Source organism: Colobus angolensis, unplaced genomic scaffold (genome assembly GCF_000951035.1).
Source record: "Colobus angolensis palliatus isolate OR3802 unplaced genomic scaffold, Cang.pa_1.0 Scaffold194, whole genome shotgun sequence".
Classification (NCBI taxonomy): Eukaryota; Metazoa; Chordata; class Mammalia; order Primates; family Cercopithecidae; genus Colobus; species Colobus angolensis.
Window position 1 is genome coordinate 3,503,790 of NW_012115088.1, and position 19,733 is coordinate 3,523,522.

Here is a 19,733-nt window from a genome sequence, read left to right on the forward strand (position 1 = left end):
CTGATGACACTAGTTTTTAATGACACTCTGGGATGTCTACTCTGGATCAAGATGTTTTTCTTGGATTAATTTAAGAAAAAATTGAGCATGAGGCCATGTGTGGTGGCTCACGCCTGTAATCCCAGCACTTTGGAAGGTTGAGGCAGGCAGATCATCTGAGGCCAGGAGTTCGAGACCAGCCTGGCCAACATGGTGAGACCCTGACTCTACTAAAAATGCAAGAATTAGCTGGGCATGGTGCCGCATGCCTGTAGTCCCAGCTACTCAGGTGACTGAGGCAGGAGAATCACTTGAATCCGAGAGGCAGAGGTTGCAGCGAGCTGAGATTGTGCCACTGCACTCCAGCCTGGGCGACAGAGCAAGACTCCATCTGAAAAAAAAAAAAAGAAAGAACTGGGCATGAGGATTCTTAGAAGGGTCTTAGAGACTGGGCCAGTTATTTAAGGTTTTTTAACCGCCTCTATGTAAAAGTCAGGTAGGTGGGACAAAGCGCACAGTCTCTAAGAAGCCAATGTAGTTCTTTCAGTTCTGAAGGAAGTCCATATAGTGTTATGCCAAACCAGGGAGTGAAGACTTTGAGGCCCCACTATGAGTGCCCTGATGAGTCGTGGTGATGGCCAGATAATCAAAAACTCAGACTTAGGGTGGTTTACTCTATCTAGACTGCCCAGAAAACTATGGTTCCTCGTCTCAAATCTCTCAACTGTCTTCCTCTTTTTTGCAGAATTCTACTTTCAGATGATTTTAAAAGACATTTTAAATGTCATTTTCCTAAGAAACATGAATAAAATGGATTTATCCATATTGTCAAAGTTTTAGTTAATTTATACTTGAAGTTTACTACCCACAGTTTCAGAAGATCTTATGTAGTGTTCTAATGAAATGGAATTAAATTAGATAATTCTGTTTGAGATAAACGGGTGCAATGAATACAAGTTTCCTTTGTAGCTTCTGATCCTGCTTGATATATTTCACAATATCTGTCACATGTTGGCTTCTGTTTATATTTGTTGAATGAATAAAATGTTGATTGCTTACCTAAATAAAGCAATGCACAGGTTACTCAAATGTGATAGTAGGCAAAACTTTGACTTTTTTTAATTTTAAAATTTTAAGTTAATTAATTTTTTTCAGCTTTATTAAGGTATAATTTAAAAATTTTTAAGTCTATATATTTATGATATACATGTTTTGTTATTTTTATACATTGTGAAATGATTAAATCAAACTAATTATAGTATCTATTACCTCACATACTAATCTTTCTGTGTGGAGAACATTTAAGATCTACTTGAAAATTGCTATGGGAACAGAACTTTATTTTCTAAATACAATTAATTTTATGCTATATATAGGCAGCTGAAATTTTGAGCAATATATTTAAGACTTAATTGTTTCTGACATGTCACGGAGTCAGTGGCAAGAGTGACAATACCCATCCAGTCTTATGCACTAAAGAAAAGGAGAGAAATTTTAAAGTATTTTATTTTTTATCTAAGGGTTGCTTCTTTCCAAAGGCAATATATAGGTTAAGATATTGAGGAACTCTCGAACCTAATATATCATACTGATTTTTTTCATGCAAAATGCCCAATAACAATAGTTTTAATTTTTTACTGCTTATTATTTATTAAAGGATAGAGTTTATGTTATCAAAATTAAATCTGAACTCTGAGGAGCAATCCCAGACAAATGTGAATTAGCAGGCAGCATCCCACCTAATGGAAATGTCAGCTGAATGTGAATAATTTCAGGTTCCTATGAGTGCTACAAATGAGAAGCTATGTTAGGGCCAACATTCAACTAAGGTGTTATCCCTATACTTCTGTTATGCTCTGAAAGAAGAAATGCATGGAACATAAATATCCAATTACAGAATCTACAGGGCAAATCTACTGAGCCCTGGGACTGCTAAAGTTGAATTCAGGCTACTGGCCTTGGGTAAATCAAAATTTAGCAAAGAGACTTAAAGTCTTTCTGCATATGAAACAAATGACCCTAAAAATTCACACATGAGCTAAGTTAAGTAAAGGTTTGTTTGTTTTGTGTTTAGAAGCAGGAATCTGAGAAGAGAGGAAATTTCAGGTCAAATGGTAGCAACACTTGGGAGTTTTGAAACTCCAGGATATTGACAAATATACAATGCTTCTCTGAGAGTTCTATTTGGAGCTCAGGAAGTGTAGGTGACCATTGATGTGGTAATGATAACAAATGCACAAAACAATCTGCTTTATTTTTTGAACTTGAGATGTTTGGTTAGGAAGAAATGCAAGCTAAATGTTGAACTCTAAATTTTACCCATTGGGTATGATTGTTGAATGACATCTAGAGGTGTTTGAAGAATTATCATTATTTTTCCTGAGTGAAATACATTTTTGCAATGACTTTTAGTTTGAGGATAGACTAATACTATTTCCTAGTAGAAATGTTGGATACAAAATGCATTAAATTTATTTGCAAATGAACTTAAACACAATCTGCAGTGTTGTATATTTATGTGCAGGGAGGCAGATGAGGATATACTTTAACAGGTGGTAAAACAGAGGTGCATTTGGTCTGAGGTTTTGAGAATTCCTGAAACTTATAGCTCTGAGTTCTCTACCTCTCTGCCATACTGAGAGTTGAGGTTGAGTTGGGGTTGAGTTGGGGTTGAGTTGGGGTTGAGTATGGTGAACTGAGTGTCCTGACTGCCCACACTTGAACCACTTCAGTAATTTCTGCAGAACTCAAATGCTTCTACTGCTAGCATTTGGAAGAGAAAGACAAAAACCACTTTTAATCCTGAAAATGGAGTCCTTGGCTTTCTTCTTGTTCCTCTTATCAACTCATTTAAAGCTAAGAAAAATTGTCTTAAACATATTATGTGATGGAAGGTAAAGATGACACCCCTAAAAAATCAGAAGAAAGGAATAAATGCTGTGTAAGAAAGAAATCACCAATAGTCATCCAACTTAGAGAAAACAGTCTCACTTCAGCTTCAAAAGCTGTAATGGTACCCTGGAACTTAATGCATAGGCAATAGGAAAATGAAGAAAACCAAGTAGAAAGTGATGTTTTATGGGTTTGTTATCTTTAGTATATAATTCACTTTATATGATGAATATATAATTCATTTTACTTTTAGTAAATAATGTATACTATATAATTCATGTACTTTTTAGTGTATGATTCATTTACTTTTATGTTTTTATAATTCAAATTTTGAAATGGCTGTCTTTAAGAGCCAGTTTGCAAAAATTCTGTAAGTTGAGCAATTAGCTCTCTCTTCAGCAATCTGGAGTAGACCATTTACACATATACCACCCTCAGCCCCGGTCCCCACCCAACCCCAAGTGCAGATAAGGAAGGATACAGAGCTGGAGAGATAGAGCTCCCAAATTTTATGGAAAGAACCAATATGTTGTCTGGAGAAAAAGAAAATCTCCAAAGTGAGAAGGTGTTTAGTCATGTAAGCCTCAACTTTGAGGTGGAACAAAACACCTTCTTTGCTTCTGATTATTATTTTTTTTTTTTTTCCAAAGAGGGTTGATATTTATTCTGCAATATTACACTGTAGGGTCTAGAAAGTTTGAACAAAACATGATTTCTTTCATTTTAAAATCAATTTATGCTTACAGCTCTATCTTTTTTTATACAGCAAATATAGTCTTTTTTTTTTATTATACTTTAAGTTCTAGGGTACATGTGCATAACGTGCAGGTTTGTTACATATGTATACTTTGCTTCTGATTATTATGATTTCTCTCAGAATCACAAGTGAGAGGCCATTCATGAACCACATTGAAGGAGTCACGTTTTATAAGGTTATGTGAATTGTGGAAACAATACTCATGGTTCTCTAAGTTGATTTGAATTCACTAGAACAAATTTTGAAATGGATAAAAAGGGCTTTTATTTGTGGTAGAAATTATGTTTTAAAATGACAAGTCCCTGACTGCTACCAGATCCCACTCTTCAGCCTGAAAATGAGCTCCTATAAATAACTGAAATCTGAGAGAATAGAATCAATTTCAGAGTGTTTGTGTATCTGCCATACTTATCTTTGTATGTTTCCTTAAAATCTTTCAGTGTCTAGACATATTTATTTCAGTAAATTAGAATATGAGTTGACTTCTATTTGTGAAACATATGAAATGATGTGAATTGGATGAAAAATGTGTTATCAATTAAAATTTCATTCATGAAATTCTATACAACATGTTCATAACATAAATAGCTGCTTGTTTTAATTTTCTCAAGTTAACCTAAATTAAAATGAATCCCAGTAAAACTGAGGCTGTAAAATATTTTATCATGTATTTCATGCTGATAGTAAATGCAGCAAAGTATGTGTAGAATAGCACACCAGGTTCGGACTCTAAATATTTCCTAAGCAGCATCTGTTACACAGACATTTATAAAGATTCTGTGTCAATATTGTATACAATCTAACTTAGGAGGAAGTTCTCTGATGTTGTCATTGTTGATTATTGTAATCCCAATTATCCTCCTCTGGCCTTGTTTATTTCTAGTTAATAGTGTTCCCTCTCATTTTTTTGTTTAGTTTATTTGCTGAATTTTTCATAATATCCCGAACATTCAGAGTTAAAAAAAAATCAGCAAAAATGTCAGATTTCTTTTTTAGTGTTATATATGACTTGTTTTCTTTTTTGCAATAAACTTAAAATGTATTGACTTTTAGAAATAATTGTGGTTAATAATGGGTGATTCTTTGGCACAAATTGATAGAAGTGTAAAGACTCTTTGTCTGTACAGGAAGTGCTGGCTTTATGAGGCAGGTTATGTTTGCCTTTGAGCTAATATCCTACTTCAAGCTGAGAGTTCCCAGAAGTCATTCACATCTAAAGGGGGAGACTACTTCTAAGATGAATACATCTTGAAGCTCCAAAAGAATCAGCTTTAATGGTGGCATGATAGCCTATGGGGCTGCTATTTTGATAATGGGGCCCTAGTGATAGCCACTTAATTGAACAACGTTGATAGTTCCCTATTACAAATGAGGCCTCACTTGTCTGAGACCCAATTCTGTGACCACTAAGCTGAACTGGCTAGAATCCAGTGAGGAGTGAGGTGGGGGAGAGGTATAAGAGCACATTAACAGAGGTTAGCCTGTTTGTCCTTCTTCATAATCATGTTAAATTGCACTTTCCAGGTCATAAAATGAGTTATTTCCTAATTATGTTTTAGTTATCAATATACTTTTTAAATGATCTATGTTGCAGTGACCATGGCTACAGCTGATTGCTATTATGTTCCCATGGCTGGCATCGAAGTACAGCTCTGGTTTCAAGACCAGCCTGGCCAACATAGTGAGACCCTGTCTCTACTAAAATGGAAAAAAAAAAAAGCCCCAGCCACTCAGGAGGCTGAGACAGGAGTACTGCTTGAGCCCTGGAGTTCAAGTCTTCAGTAAGCTACTATGGTCTGATGGCACTGCATTCCAGCCTGGGTGATAGAGCAGGAGCTTGTCTCTTAAAAAAAAAATGCAACTCTGTGAGGCTAACTGAAGAAAGCAATGGCTGATTTGTTGAATGCGTATGTGGTTCCCTTTTTCTAGACAATGACAGCAATACTCATGTACAAGAATGTAGTTTGTGATGACTGCTCTTACAATAAAGTATTTTGTGTGTCTATATAAAGTATTTCACATAGCACATAAACGTTTACTTGTTCTAGGCAATTATCTGAGGCTGTCAAGTTCAAAGAATTGTGCAGATGTATCCCAAAATAGCATCTTCCCACAAAGACCAAATGGTGATGATGAAGGATCCTCTTAGTATGCAACAGTTAACTATTCCTTATTCTCCCATGCAGCCAGGGAGGGTTTTTACAGACATTGATGCATAAATGAAAGACAATTATCATGCCATGTGGTGCAAAGTTGAGATATTCCGAAATAAGTGAAGTTGAGATGTTTGATCCAATCCTAGAGCAAAGGTTCTCAAAGTGTCATCCCTTAACCAGGGGCATCATAATTACCTAATAGCTTGTTAGAAATACAAGTTCCCTGGGCCCCACTCCAGACCTACTAAATCAAAGGCTCTGGGGCCAAGCCCCTGCCACCTGTATTTTATTAATAACAAGACTTACATAGTAAGATTTGAGAGCCACTGCCCTAGAGCACTCCTTGCCATTAGGAAAAGGATAGAAGTTAGTTAATTGGCAGTCAAAGTATGTTAGGTATGAAAATGATCAGAGAGCATTGACCTAAGACAGGCTTAGATATTTAGCTTTTCAGGCCACCTTATCTTGGATAGCTCAGACCTGGTGTTCTTTCTCTTTCCCCATGGTTGTCTCCTACTTGAGAATTCACTCTGGCTTGAGCCTCATCCTGGCCTTGAGGAGTCCAAACCTTGATTTGATCCCCAGTTCCTGCCATCTTATCCAGCTCTGATTCTGATTTACAGACATTCTGGCCTTATACCAGTTGTGCCCAAATCCCAGAGAGCAAAACTTTAGACTCAGTCTCTCTGTAGTTTCTTCCTGCTCTATTGCCACAAATTCACCACTGTTTCTGAACACACTCTTTGCAAAGTTAAAGAGGCAACACCTGGCCACAGGACGGAAGAAGAGAGAAATCTTTCTCACTCACCTCTCTACCCAGTGAGATGCTAATAAATGTTTAACAGCTGATTATTTTAAAAAGCACTGATTTGTAGTAGTTGATTTCTGTAGTGTAAATACTCCCATCATAGCTGATTCAAGTTGCCAATCGATGACACTGGTAGCTGCAATGACACTGAACACAGCTAGAATCAGGAAGAGATGTGAACAATTGGCTTTGCAAGCCTGTGGGAGCCGACTCGAGGACAGCACAGCCTCTGTTCCCACCCTCTACTCAAATCCCTGGAAAAAGAAGGTGCCAGTAAATAAATATTCAGTAAATGAATAAAAATGGGGAGATCAGTGCAAACCTTTAACCACCACCAGAAAAGCAACTCAAGGTGTACGTGTCATTGGTGAGGAAACGTGGAATCTACACACGCAGGTAGCACATTTTGCTTCACATTCTTTTCTAGGTTTGAAGAATAAACGGTTGACATCAGATTGCATAAACATTTGTCACATAATAAAAAACAGCTATGCTCTTGTCAATAGGTATTCTAACATCCCAAAATGATTCAGTGCATGTAATTTAATAGTTGTATATCATTTCAAAGCAGACATGGCCTGTATTTTAACTTGTATAAGTGTTTGAACTTGTAATTGAAGTGAGATAATTAAGTTGCTGAGGCTGGCATGTGTAGACATAACTTTTTCCCGCTTTTTGGCTCTTCCTAAGGACATGCAATGTGATATGGAACTCACTATTTAATAGAGGCCTAGTCCATTTCATTTAAAATTATCAAGTGCTCATGTGCAAAGAAGTCATATGTAAATTTTTTAAAATATTTATCAATAAAGACTTCCCCCTGAACTGCAAAGGAAATTGTATTTATTTGCCAAATGTTTTCAGAATAAATGCTTATTCTTTAATACAATTTTAAAACATGATTTGAGAAGAAAGTTATACTTTCTTTTTTCCCCTCTAAGAGTAGGAGCTGATTTTTTATGACTTCAAAACATGTATTTTGAGTAGGAAACTTTTTGTTAACTTCTCTGCAATTAGATAATAGAAATCACCGCTGTTCCTCATTCCCCTGCTCGGTGCTTCCACTTTTTAAACGCTCCCCGTAGGTGTTCATGTTCACTGGTATTTTCTTTCAACAATTCCTGTAAGTTACCCTTTCTTTGTGGACAAGTAAGAGTTTGCAAAACTTTACACCCTTATTCTTCAATTAAATACCGACATGGAATGGTGGTGTCGAGCATGCTAATCAGCAAGACCTCCCTGTGGGAATCTGTGCTAGAAGACTGGTTCACATTGAAGGCAGACAGTGCTGTTGACACTGGCTGTCAAAAAGGTTTCACGTCTTTGAAAGGAAATCTTAATCTTCTTTATTCATGTGTGAACAGGTCCAGGCCCCCATCCCGGGACTCATATGCATTGGCTGTTTAAACTACAGGTTGCTAGGCTTTGGGCTAGAGTCTGTTTGCCTGTGTCTAGTTCCCCCAAATGGATGAGGACGGAAAATTAAAATCCGTCTGACACAGACCACGGCTTTTCTGTCTCTGTTTGAAGAGACATGGCAACCTAGGGCGAAATGAAAAGGAATTTTATTGAGCGCAAAACCACTCGATGTTTAAATGTTGGAGGAAGGAACTGAATGGTGATTTGGGGTAACTCGTAGATTGTTTATAGACAGTGGGATGGCTGTCAATCAAGGCACAAAGGCAAAATTTGTGTCAGAAAAAAAAAAAAAAGTGCTTTTCTAGTAGCTGAACTCTTGTTTCCTGTTAACAGTCTCAAACCCAGAAATAAAAAGCTTTTTTTTCTTGAAGTTTCCAAGCACACAAATTTTAGAATAACAGAGATGCCTTACTGATCTGGGTGGCACAGTTTAAGGCTAAGTTATGCCCGAAAGACCTCCTATGGAGTTTCTCTGTTGCATTTGAAATTTCTTTGTCTTGGTTATAACTCGTTTCTGCATTTTTCACAAATAGAAACAGAAGCAAAGATGTAATCACCTATTGGAAATCATCAAAGATATTTGGGACAATATATACTGTACCACATTCAAAAAGATCTTAGGAATACATTTGATTTTATTTTTAGAACCCATTTCTTCCTAGAAATTAGGCATTTTCTTGAGTGCTCTTTTATAGCATTAAATAAACATTTTCATTGTTAACATTGGTAGTGTTAACAAAATATACATCTTTTGAAAAATTAGCAATGCGAATTAGAATTTTCAAAATAAATTTTTACCTTATGCTCCTAGAGAAATTTTAAGGCATGCAAGTAATATATATTACATTAACCCTGGTGGGTAGTTAAATGTGTTTCTTCACTTAATGTAAAAACTCTAGATTTGAGATTTTATTCAATAATAATAGATTCCAATGGAATCTTGAATTCTCTCAGTATTTCTTAGACTTCTGTGTATTGATAGCAAGCTTTTCCTACATATATAAAGATAATAAGGCTGGCTCGCAAGTACAGAAAGGCACGTCTGTTGGTGCTGTTTTAAGGTGATGGTAGATTTGCTCTGTTGGGTAGATGCTTCAAACCAACTCCGTTTTCAGTTGACACCATGCATTTGCCAAAGGACTGTTCATGGGTTTCATCCTTGGCAAGAGGAGCACAACAAGAGGAAAGAACATTAGCAAAAATTTTCTCTTGTTATTTTTGGTTTTAAGGAGTACTCATTAATCATACTTGTTATTTCCTACCAACTCTGACTAGTTTGAGAAATAGTCAAAGGATGAGGTTGGAATAAAAAGTTAGGCAAAGCCAGATTGGAGAACAGTTTATTTCCCAGAAAGCTGAATCAAATTTATGACTACTTCCCTTGACAGAAGTTTCTTCTCTAGTACTTCCTTGAGTAGATCAAAGCGTTGGTGAAATTTCTTGCTTTATGGCTGTGAGTAGGTTTGCCAGACGGGTAAAATAAAAGGTCTCTGATAACTGGAGAAATTTCATAGAAAGAGGCCTGTCATGGGGCAGGAGTGAGGGGGTAGAGGAGATATATCAAATATCCTAGAGGTACTTTGGTTGGCTTGAGCAACCATCAGAATCACTGGAAAATTGAATGGATATTTAATCCGTCCCATCCTTTTTATCCAGTTTGGTCATTTTCACCCATAATAAGAATAACAGGGGAAGAATTGGAATCTTATGGCTGGGAGTCTTCTCCTAGCCCCCACATGGAGAGGACTAACACCCAGATTCCCTGACTCATGTCTGTTTTCTTCCCACAGGCAAAGTCTTTCTCCTTAACCAAACTTCAGTCAGTGCCTCTGAACCCTCTTCTCAAATAGGCCTGGACAGTGGGCTTCAGTGTCAATCCTATTGGGCCTATTGGGCCTATATCACTCAGTTTTAGAAAGAATCCTGCTAAGTCAGTTTAGAGAGTATCTCCTACCCTTGATATCTGCTACCCCCTCAATATCAAATTCTTCATTTCTCACCATCCCCCAATGATATCTGATCACTCTGACCTTCCTTTAGCAAAAATTCTGTTAACTAAGTTTAGCAAGAATTCCCTCTACCCTTGATGTCATCTCTTAATAATTTTATTATCCACTGAACATCCTCCCCTCACAACCCATTCTTTGGTTATAAATCTCCAGTGGTCCTTGTTATCTTTGTAATATTGAGCCTAGTTTTTACTAAGGTCTATTTTCCTCTATTGCAATTGTTCCTGAATAAAATCTATTTTTACTATTTTAACTACTGACCAGCTCTAGTTTTCTGTAACACCAGTACCTCAAGCATCTCTATCAACTATCCAGTGAGAAGAGATAAGAACATTCCTCGTCTATCCATGAAGTAGATAATTACTGGCTTCACTCCTCTGAGGAGGTCTGTAAGAATCTGGAAGTGAAGAAGTGAAGATAGGTTTCTATGCAAAGTCTCAATGTTGATTAAAAAAAAAAAAACTGCAAGATGGGGACTACAGATATTGCTAGAACCAGAACTGTAAAGAATTGCAAAACCTTGCAATTTTCCATAGCCCCTTCAAACCTCAAGAGTAAAGGAAATTTAATGGCCCAGGCATATATATTTTCTCAGGAACTTGGAACAGCAGAGTTACCATGTCTTCATGTTGGCATTTTGGATTATTAGTTTTGGCTAATTTAAGGTTATTAAATCCCCTTGAGCTTCAAGGAGGGCAAAAAAAAAAAATCATGAATGTAAACGATGTTAATACAGTAATAATAATGTGGACTCCCTGGGGATTAGGAGGAAATATTTCAAATTCCAGAAACAAAAAGGTTCTTGAAACAGATTCTTCTTTATGGTGTGTGTGGTGGGGGGAGTGTTGTAACAAAACTGTCTGCTGCCATTCAATTTTCTTGTTCCAATGCTATTACTACATCCTTCAGGAGTTTTCTCTGCTACCACTCATTCATTGCTCTCTAAAAACCATAATTTACTATGTTATTACAAAAGACTGGGAGAGGTTTGCATCCTTGGACAGGAAAACCACTCTTGTCTCATTACATTTGCTGTCTCTGGACCCACACATATCATTTTTCCCATTCTTAAGAAAATGAAAAGTGTTTGAGTGATGTAAAGACCCTGATTTCCTGGGTTTCTCTGGATTTTTTTTTTCTGGTTATAAATCAACCTTAAAAAATTAATCCAGCATTTGAAATTATCTATGAGATTACTATTGATTCCATCCCATTTTATAAAGGTTACTTTTTCTCCAGCCTAGACATCCTAAAGACCTTCTGAGTAGCTACAATGGGGACAGAAATGAAAATCAAAATAAACTATCCTAAACTACAAATGCTAAAAAAGAAAAATTATATTAGTTTTTTCATGCTTCAAATCAAAGGCAAGTTATTTTTCTTAAAAACAAAACTGAATATGAACTTATGTATATTTCAGATTTATAGACTGTAATAGATAATTTTTGAACCAAAATGACAATATCACTGATGACAATATACATCTATGGAAAATGATCTTGATCCCTCCCCACACATTTCCCCATCCCCAGCCAGAATCCTCTAAACAACAGGAAAGAGGACCAGAGCACAAGCATCTTGTCTTTGGTCAACCATCACGTTTATTCCCTTAGTTGGTTAAATTTTTAGAGTTTTTTGACCCTCGGTATCTGTTTCTTATCATGGCTTCCATCGGTACTTTCCCCAGTGCCTAAGGCTTCTTTTGGTTTCCACTGTCTCTACTCTCACTCAGGAATTTCCTTAAAGTTTTGTTAAATAATACACTGGGCTAAGCATCAGGACCTAATATGGTTAGGTTTTCCTTGCTTTGTGAGACAATAGCATCATTTCTCAGATTCTACAGCTATCTAGTTGATCCTTACAGAAGTCCTGTTGAATACTGAAATGAGAACAAACATTCTTCCTCTATGTACAATGGAAAAAGGCATGAATAAATAACTCTGGTCTAAGACCTCACAACCTAATGATCCAACTCTCCCATAGATGAAACTTCAGACAGGGCCTTGACCTTTCTGGTTCCTTTCAGTCACAAGAACAGACTCATTTAAACGATTAAGTAGTCTCATCTTAATATTATCATTTTGTTTTTTGTCCAATGGAATACTCCTTCATTCCCCCAGCTTGGGGTCACTTTAGGCTTAAAAGCTTTACCCACTCTACTCCCTGAAGCTGGTATTGGTTTGGAGTTTGTGTGGATGGGTGGGTGAGGGGCTAGTTGAAATTTGGGGTGTTGGCTCTTACTTCATGTGCCAGTTCACAGGTACACTGGAGATCTAAGTGGGAAACTCGGACTGCAGTTCCCTTAGTCTGGCAGCACTTCTTCAGACTGGCCATCCCAAGTCCTTTAGTATCTGGACTTCCAGATGTTCACACCTATCTGACCCAAGGGTTCAGAACCTCCAGAGGTGCTGCATGGGCTTGGATGTATTTTGTAAGCTCCCAAGTGATTCTAATTGAGACAGAACAGGAACCCCTCTTAGGGGCCTGTGGGACCCCCAAGCATGGAAAAAAGGAAAATCTTGGGTTCCTCCAAGTGAAATTCCAGGCACCTAGCTGGACCTGAGAAGTAAATGAGCAACTTAATAAGCTAAAAAGGTAATAATAGCTTAAAACAATAGCCAAGGAAGTTAAGGTCACAAGATGTTTGGTTCCCCCATAGAAACTAAAGGTAACATCTTAACACATGTCCCTGAATTGGCTTTGAAAACCTGGACTCCCCACTGAAGAGATCCACTGGCACATAGACCTTAGATGAGGGGGAAACTGAGGACAGAACTCTGACCACTGTTCTTCGTTCTAGATTTTTTTCTAAGGGGCCTGGAGGAGGTCATGCCCACCAGCCAAAGCTAACATTTTCTTCGTTGACCCCCAATTTTTAGACAAAGCTTCACTTCCTTATCCAATTGCAAATCAGAAAATCTTTGAGTCTACTTCTGGCCTGCGGGCTCCCACTTCAAGAGGTCAAACCAACATACAGCCTCCATGTGTTGATGTATGACCTTGCCTGTAACCTCTACCTCCACTCCCTTAAAAAAACTCTTACCTGTAAGCCATTGAGATCAGCTCTTAAGAATGAACTGCCTAATTCTCCTTGCTAGGTGCCCTGAGATAAATGCCTCGTCTTCTCTTATGGCAGTCCTGATATCAGGGTTTAGTTTTGCTGTGCTAGGCAGGCTGACCCCAGTTCACTTTGGTAACACAGTCTGCAGTCATACCTGAGATCTGTGGGTTTAGACCCAACTCAGGAAACATTTTTTATCCCCATCCTTTACCCTCCACCCTTGTACTTCAAAAAGCAAAATCACTCTATGTTCTATGCTATGGTCATCTCTAAACCACCTACTATATATGTATCTATTTTCTGAGACACGGTCTTGCTCTGTCTCCTGGGCTGGAATGCAGTGGTGCAATTGTAGCTCACTACAGCTTTGAAATCCTGGGCTCAAGGGAGCCTCCTCCCTCAGTCTCCTGAGTAGCTGGGACTGTGGGTGCATGCCACCATGCCCAGGTAATTTCTTCTTTTCTTTTCTTTTTCTGTTTTTTTTTTTTCAGTAGAAACCAGGTCTCGCTGTGTTTCCCAAGCTTACCTACAAAACTTTTTATTACTAAAGAGAGCACTCTAAATATCTGTTTTCAGGTTAATAACGATCTCTCCACCTTCCCATAAAAAGGTGCATGTTTGAAGTCTGTGTTTGAGTATTTAAAGTGCTGGTTTGGGTAGCTTTTTCTAAAACAAATGAACAGTCACATTTAGAGAAAGTAAATTGCTTGCAATTTTGAACCCCCCGCCTTACTCTGACTTTCACTACTTCAATTCACTTTAACTTAGTAATATTTTTTTGAAGTTATGAGACCTGGCATCAGTGAAGGTACTCCAAAACCAATAAATTTATCTCTGGGTGCAGCAAAAATAGAATAGTCTTCTATCCATTAAGGAGAAGTGAGGCTGTATTATTTTGGCTCCTATAAAGCAAAGGAAGACAAAGAGAAATCATCAGTTTAATTGTAAGTCACGGAGACACCATATTTGACCAAGAAGTAATATCTACATGTTTTACCCAATAAAAACGAACACCAGAGGAACTGTGACTCCTTTAAATCAAATGTCCTTACAGATGATCTTCTTAACTGGTAAAAGTAATTAAGATTAATTGTCTAGGAATACCAAGGGAACTTCACATGCTATAATAGCCTTTCTGCAAATGTCAAAAGAGTGTAAACCTTGTTTTCATTTAATAGAGTGTCCTCTAAAAGGTATTTTGAATGTGGGAGTAAGTGCTCTGTTAAAGGCAGCATCTGTGCTGTTTATTTTCCCAAATGTGAGTTTACAAAGAGCATTTAAAATACCTCAAATAAAGGCAAAGGATTAAATATTCTCATATACAGACAGACATGGTTCTTTCCATAGGGTACTAGGCTACATATGATTTCAAAAAGCATATAAATCGCTGGCAAGTTTGAAAATTGATTGATCATAACTTCATAGACAGATGAACTGAACTGTTCAAACACTCTTTTTGGTAAAAACCTGAAATGAGAATTCATGATTTGTCAAATTGGGATAGTCCTAGAAAAGAAAATACAATCAGAGATCCACTGAGTTCAAAAACAAAATGGAAACTGTGGTACCTGGCAGAAACAACTCAAGCCGGATATATTTTATAGAGCAAATCAAGATCTGGCTTCTGGTTAAGATGACATCAACATAAAAAGAATGAATCTAGGTCATGGGATGTCTGAGCAGGCCTTGTCAAAGGAATGCAGGCCACAGAACACCCGGCCATTTATTGCATTAAGGCAGCTCATAATATGACATCTCTTTCCCAAGCTTTCCTTCCTCTCTGTCTTCTTATTATAACCCCTCTTTTGCCAACAGACATTTGCTTTTTTGCAAGAATAAAATTTGACATTTTCAGAGATGGTTGGGTTTAAGCCTAAAGTCATGCCAAACCCAACCCAGAATGCACTTCCTCATCACAAAGTGATGCTTTTTTTCTGTGTGAGCCAGACTGCTCATTGATCCACAAAGAAACCAGCCAAGTATTTCATAACATTTTTGAAAAATGCTGTACATTACCAGGTGCTTTTATGACAACAAGAGATCTAAACAATGAACTAATCTTTCTGAATCCATGAGCCTGTAGAGCCAGCTCAATCTGCAGTGGCAACCTGTAGATTTCAGACAAAGGCTAATTGTTCTTCTTTTGTGATCATTGTGCATCTTGTTATTTGATATGGAGATATTATTTGACAGCTGTCTTTTATTTCTCTAACTGTGTACAATGGAACAGCTTATTTCTGAAAATGACGAGAGCTGAATGGTCTCAGATGGTCCACCTCAATTTCAAGAATGAGGAAGGATTGGATGAATTCGTCCGTAAAGGCTCAAGGTGACCATGCTTTCCAGGCCCTCCTTTTCAGGTTGTTGCATGGTTGAGCATAGTTCTTTTTGTTTTTCCTGATCTAGTCAATGCTGAGAGCATAATTCTTTGTGGTTTTTCACAAGTATAGTATTCAGCCCTTCCAGCCACACACAAGGCATTGATGAGTTAAGGAATCCTCTCCTGGCTAAGTAATCAAAAAGGGGGAAAAGCTAACATAAGGAAAAATGGAAAGTTGTTTTCAGTTGGAAAATGTGGATATGAAATAGAGAGTAATTCCACATACTGGCATTTACCTTGTGCCCGTGCCAGGCACAGACTTTTAAGTGTTTTATATGCATTATTTATTTTAGTTCATAAAACACTGATGAGGTAGGCACTTTCTTTCCATATTTTATAGATGAGAAAAATGAAGTATAGAGGATTATGCTCTCTAGCATGACATTCAAGATCATGCTAGTGAGGAATGGAGCCAACAATTTTTTTTTTTTTAGAGACAAGGTCTCGCTTTGTCACCCAGGCTGGAGTGTAGTGGCATGTCCATATCTCACTGCAGCCTTGGACTCTTAGGCTCAAGTGATCTTCCCAACTCAGCCTTTTGAGTAGCTAGGACTACAGGTGCATGCCATCATGGCTGGCTAACATTTTACTTTTTGTAGAGATGGGGTCTCTCCATGTTGCCCAGGCTGGTCTCAAACTCACAGCCTCAAGTAATCCTGCCACAGCCTCCCAAAGCACTGGAATACAGGAATGATCCACTGAGCCTGGCCAATTATTACTTGAATCCAGAATGGAAGAGTTTAAAAATGATGCCCAATCTGATTATTATAGAATATCTAATTCGGAGAGTTCTATAATTGGTAGCTTTGGTTTATTAGTAAAATTTTCAAAATATTATATCTGTCACATAGGTTGGTCATGAGGACAAAATAAGAAAAAGCAAAATTTAAACTTCTGTCTTAATATAGTAGCTATCAGCATTTTAGAAGCAATAACACAATTGTCTCTGAAAGGGAAAGAGTGACAGTATCATTGTCGAGACTATTGTCACTGAAAGCTTGGATTTTTCATTCGTTCCTTTAAAGACACATGACTCTGGCTGGGTACAGTGGCTCACGCCTATAATCTCGGCTCTTTGGGAGGCCAAGGCAGATGGAGCACAAGGTCAAGGGATCAAGACCATCCTGGCCAACATGGTGAAACCCCGTCTCTACTAAAAATACAAAAATGAGCTGGGCATGGTGGTGGGCGCCTGTAGTCCCAGCTACTCGGGAGGCTGAGGCAGGAGAACCACTTGAAACTGGGAGGTGGAGGTTGCGGTGAGCCGAAATCATACAACTGCACTCCAGCCTGGTTACAGAGTGAGACTTTGTCTCAAAAAAAGAGAAAGAAATAAACAAAAAATAGACAAATGACTCCATAGAGAGTATTACCTTTGCAAAGATGAATGAAACACCACTGTCAGCAGAGGGACAGAGAAGGAAAAACTAACAGAAGTTTGCATTTAATTACAAATTACAAAGTGCTAGGAAAGACAAGAATTGAACTATGCAAGCATCCTACTGCTTCTGTGAAAGAGAGCGTAGGGCACCTTCTACAGGCCCAGCAAGTGTAACCCAGCACTGTTTATCTTCATGGACCCTACTTGTGTACTTGCTCTGTAGAAGTGATTGGATCTGTTTGCCTTCACAACAAAAGACCAATCATATTATATTTTACTTGCTGCTTAGAATGGCTAGGGGCCTCGTCATTTGATCTTTCTGTGCAAACTAGAGTAAACTTAGGAACCTGAGTTAATCTTCTCCTTTTGACAGTCATATACTTCAGCTTCTTTTTCTCCCTCTAATTGTCATTGACAGCTCAGAGATCTTAATCTCTATCAGAAGTTGGAAATTGGTATTTTGAAGCAAGGGTGTGTTCCTGCCATCCATTAAAATGTAAGGTTTTGAAACCATTTATTCTCCTGATGATTTGTACAGGGTTGTTTTTAGGTTTTCTGATGAGTCCTGCCTGAACTGGAAAATTAACTACGTGTAGTAATATATACACTGACACGCTAGGCTTTTATATTATTCTTATCATGAAACAAAGCAATGAAATGCAATAATAGATGATACACAGATTATAATAAATAACAATGAATGCATATTAGTCCCTGCATCAGACTTCCTATTGAAAGAAAAAGAAACGGTGCATCTATGGTTTGAATATAGTCGCTTCAAAATTCAGGTGTTGCCAATATAATAGTATTAGGAGGTGAAGCCTTTCAGAGGTGTTTAAGCCAAGAGGTCTGCTCCCTCATTTGGGGATTAAGGCCCTTTTAAAAGAGGCTTCACACAACATTTGGCTAGATTGCCCTTCTGCCTTCTTCCATGTGGGGAGGTAGCAAGAAGGCCCTCACTAAACCAAATTCTGGTGCCTTGATTTTGGACTTTCCAAATTCCAGAACAGTGAAAAATCAATTTCTGTTCTTTATAAATTACCCAGTCTCAGGTATTTTTGTTGGAGTAGCACAAAACAGACTAAGACAGATGTCTTCTGAAAAATTATTTCTCTGTTATTTTTTTCTAAACACTCATCCTTGAGTTTGAACAAGAAGTTGATCCGATGCTATATTAGTAAGTTTTAAAATAGCCAATATCCAATTTTATCTTGTAGCAGAATGCCTTACACCCTAAATATAGGCTCAGTACCAAATCAAGGACCAACAGTTGTTCAGAAATTCTATGATGGGCTGAAAGGGGCCACTTAGGAACTACAATTGGATGGCAGGGGATCTTGAGACTTTTCTTGAAGCTGTGTTCATAATCACACCACTTTTATTTAACTATATGTTTGTTGGGTTAGATGGGGTGGCACAGACTAAGATTACTGAATTTACTGTCCAGCCTAAATTACTTCATAATAATGTAACTCTCAGGGGTTCAATGTGTGGCAGAAGTTATAAATGAGAGGTTGCAGAGAATGTTATCACACCACTCTGACACTGATATTCTCAGGTGATGTCTGATTTCATGTGGAATGGCACCAGAGTTATATGAAGAAGAATGCTGTAAACTGTAACAAGTTTGTGCAGACAGAATAAGGAAATTGGGACAGAGTTCAAGTCTTACCAGAAGCATATGATCTGATTTTCCTTGGCTTTGCTGGACCCTGCCAAGTGTAATGTATCAAGAATGTTCAGTAATATATTTTTATTTCTTTTTTGAGATAAGTTATTTGAGTTCTTCTTTTCTTTTCTTCTCCTTCTCATTCTCCTCCTCCTTCTTCTTATTCTTTTTTTTGAGATGGAGTCTCACTCTGTCACCCAGGCTGCAGGGTAATGGCATGATCGTGGCTCACTGAAACCTCTGCCTCCCAGGTTCAAGTGATTCTCTCAGCCTTCTGAGTAGCTGGGATTACAAGCAGCTGCCACCATGCCCGGCTAAGTTTTGTATTTTTAGTAGAGATGCGTTTCACCCATGTTGGTCAGGCTGGTCTCAAACTCCTGACCTCATCATCCACCCGCCTCAGCTTCCCAAAGTGCTGAGTTTACAGGCATGAGCCACTGTGCCCGGCTGAGATAAGTTATTGTAACTTTTTCTATATATTTATTAGATCAAAAAGCAAAACATATTGTGCCCATGATGATACAACTGTGTGGTGAAAATGATGCTGCTGACAATAAGACTGCACAGACACCCCGCACAAACTTTCACAGTTGTCACAGACTCTGGGTGAATCTGGGATCTCGCAGTATCTCTATGGTCAGTTGTTTTAGTTTTTCACTGGGCTGTCACCTTTGACACTGATGCTCTTGGGCAAGTTATTTAATCATGACAAATTTAGTTTACTTACCAATTAAATAGAGAGAGTTAATACTATCCTGTGGTATGATGGAGCCAGTTTGCACTGACCAATGAGAATAAGTGTTAAATTTGTGGGGAATTTTATGAGCTACTTAATATCACTAAGGCCGTGCTCAATGTGTCATGTTGGGAATAGTTACACCACAGAAACCAGCAAATGCTCAACTAGGGATCCTCCTGAGCCCTCCAAAGTGTCCATTGTTAAAGTTTACGTGCACACCCATTGTAGTATCAGTCCACTGAACTGTTGGGCAAATTGAAGGCTATAATGTATGAAAGCAGTTCCTGATCATAAAATGACAGCTGGAGTGTCCTCCAACAATGAAAGTTATTTTATTGCCAGGCACAGTGGCTCACGTCTGTAATCCCAGCACTTTGGGAGGCTGAGGCAGGTAGACCACGAGGTAAGGAGTTCGAGATCAGCCTGGTCAGCATGATGAATCGAGATCAGCCTGGTCACCATAGTGAAACCCTGTCTCTACTA

General features: G+C 38.0%; 1 long non-coding RNA gene across 1 annotated transcript in view; it reads right to left on the reverse strand.

The window, feature by feature from the left end:
* Positions 1 to 1,131: 1,131 nt before the first annotated feature.
* Positions 1,132 to 19,733, reverse strand: part of LOC105510921 — a 187,435-nt gene continuing 168,833 nt past the window's right edge. The window contains exons 4-5 of the long non-coding RNA XR_001001632.1: positions 13,875 to 13,983; positions 1,132 to 2,888 (exon numbers count right to left, since the gene is read on the reverse strand). This is a non-coding gene — a long non-coding RNA (uncharacterized LOC105510921). The remainder of the gene's footprint in view (positions 2,889 to 13,874; positions 13,984 to 19,733) is intronic.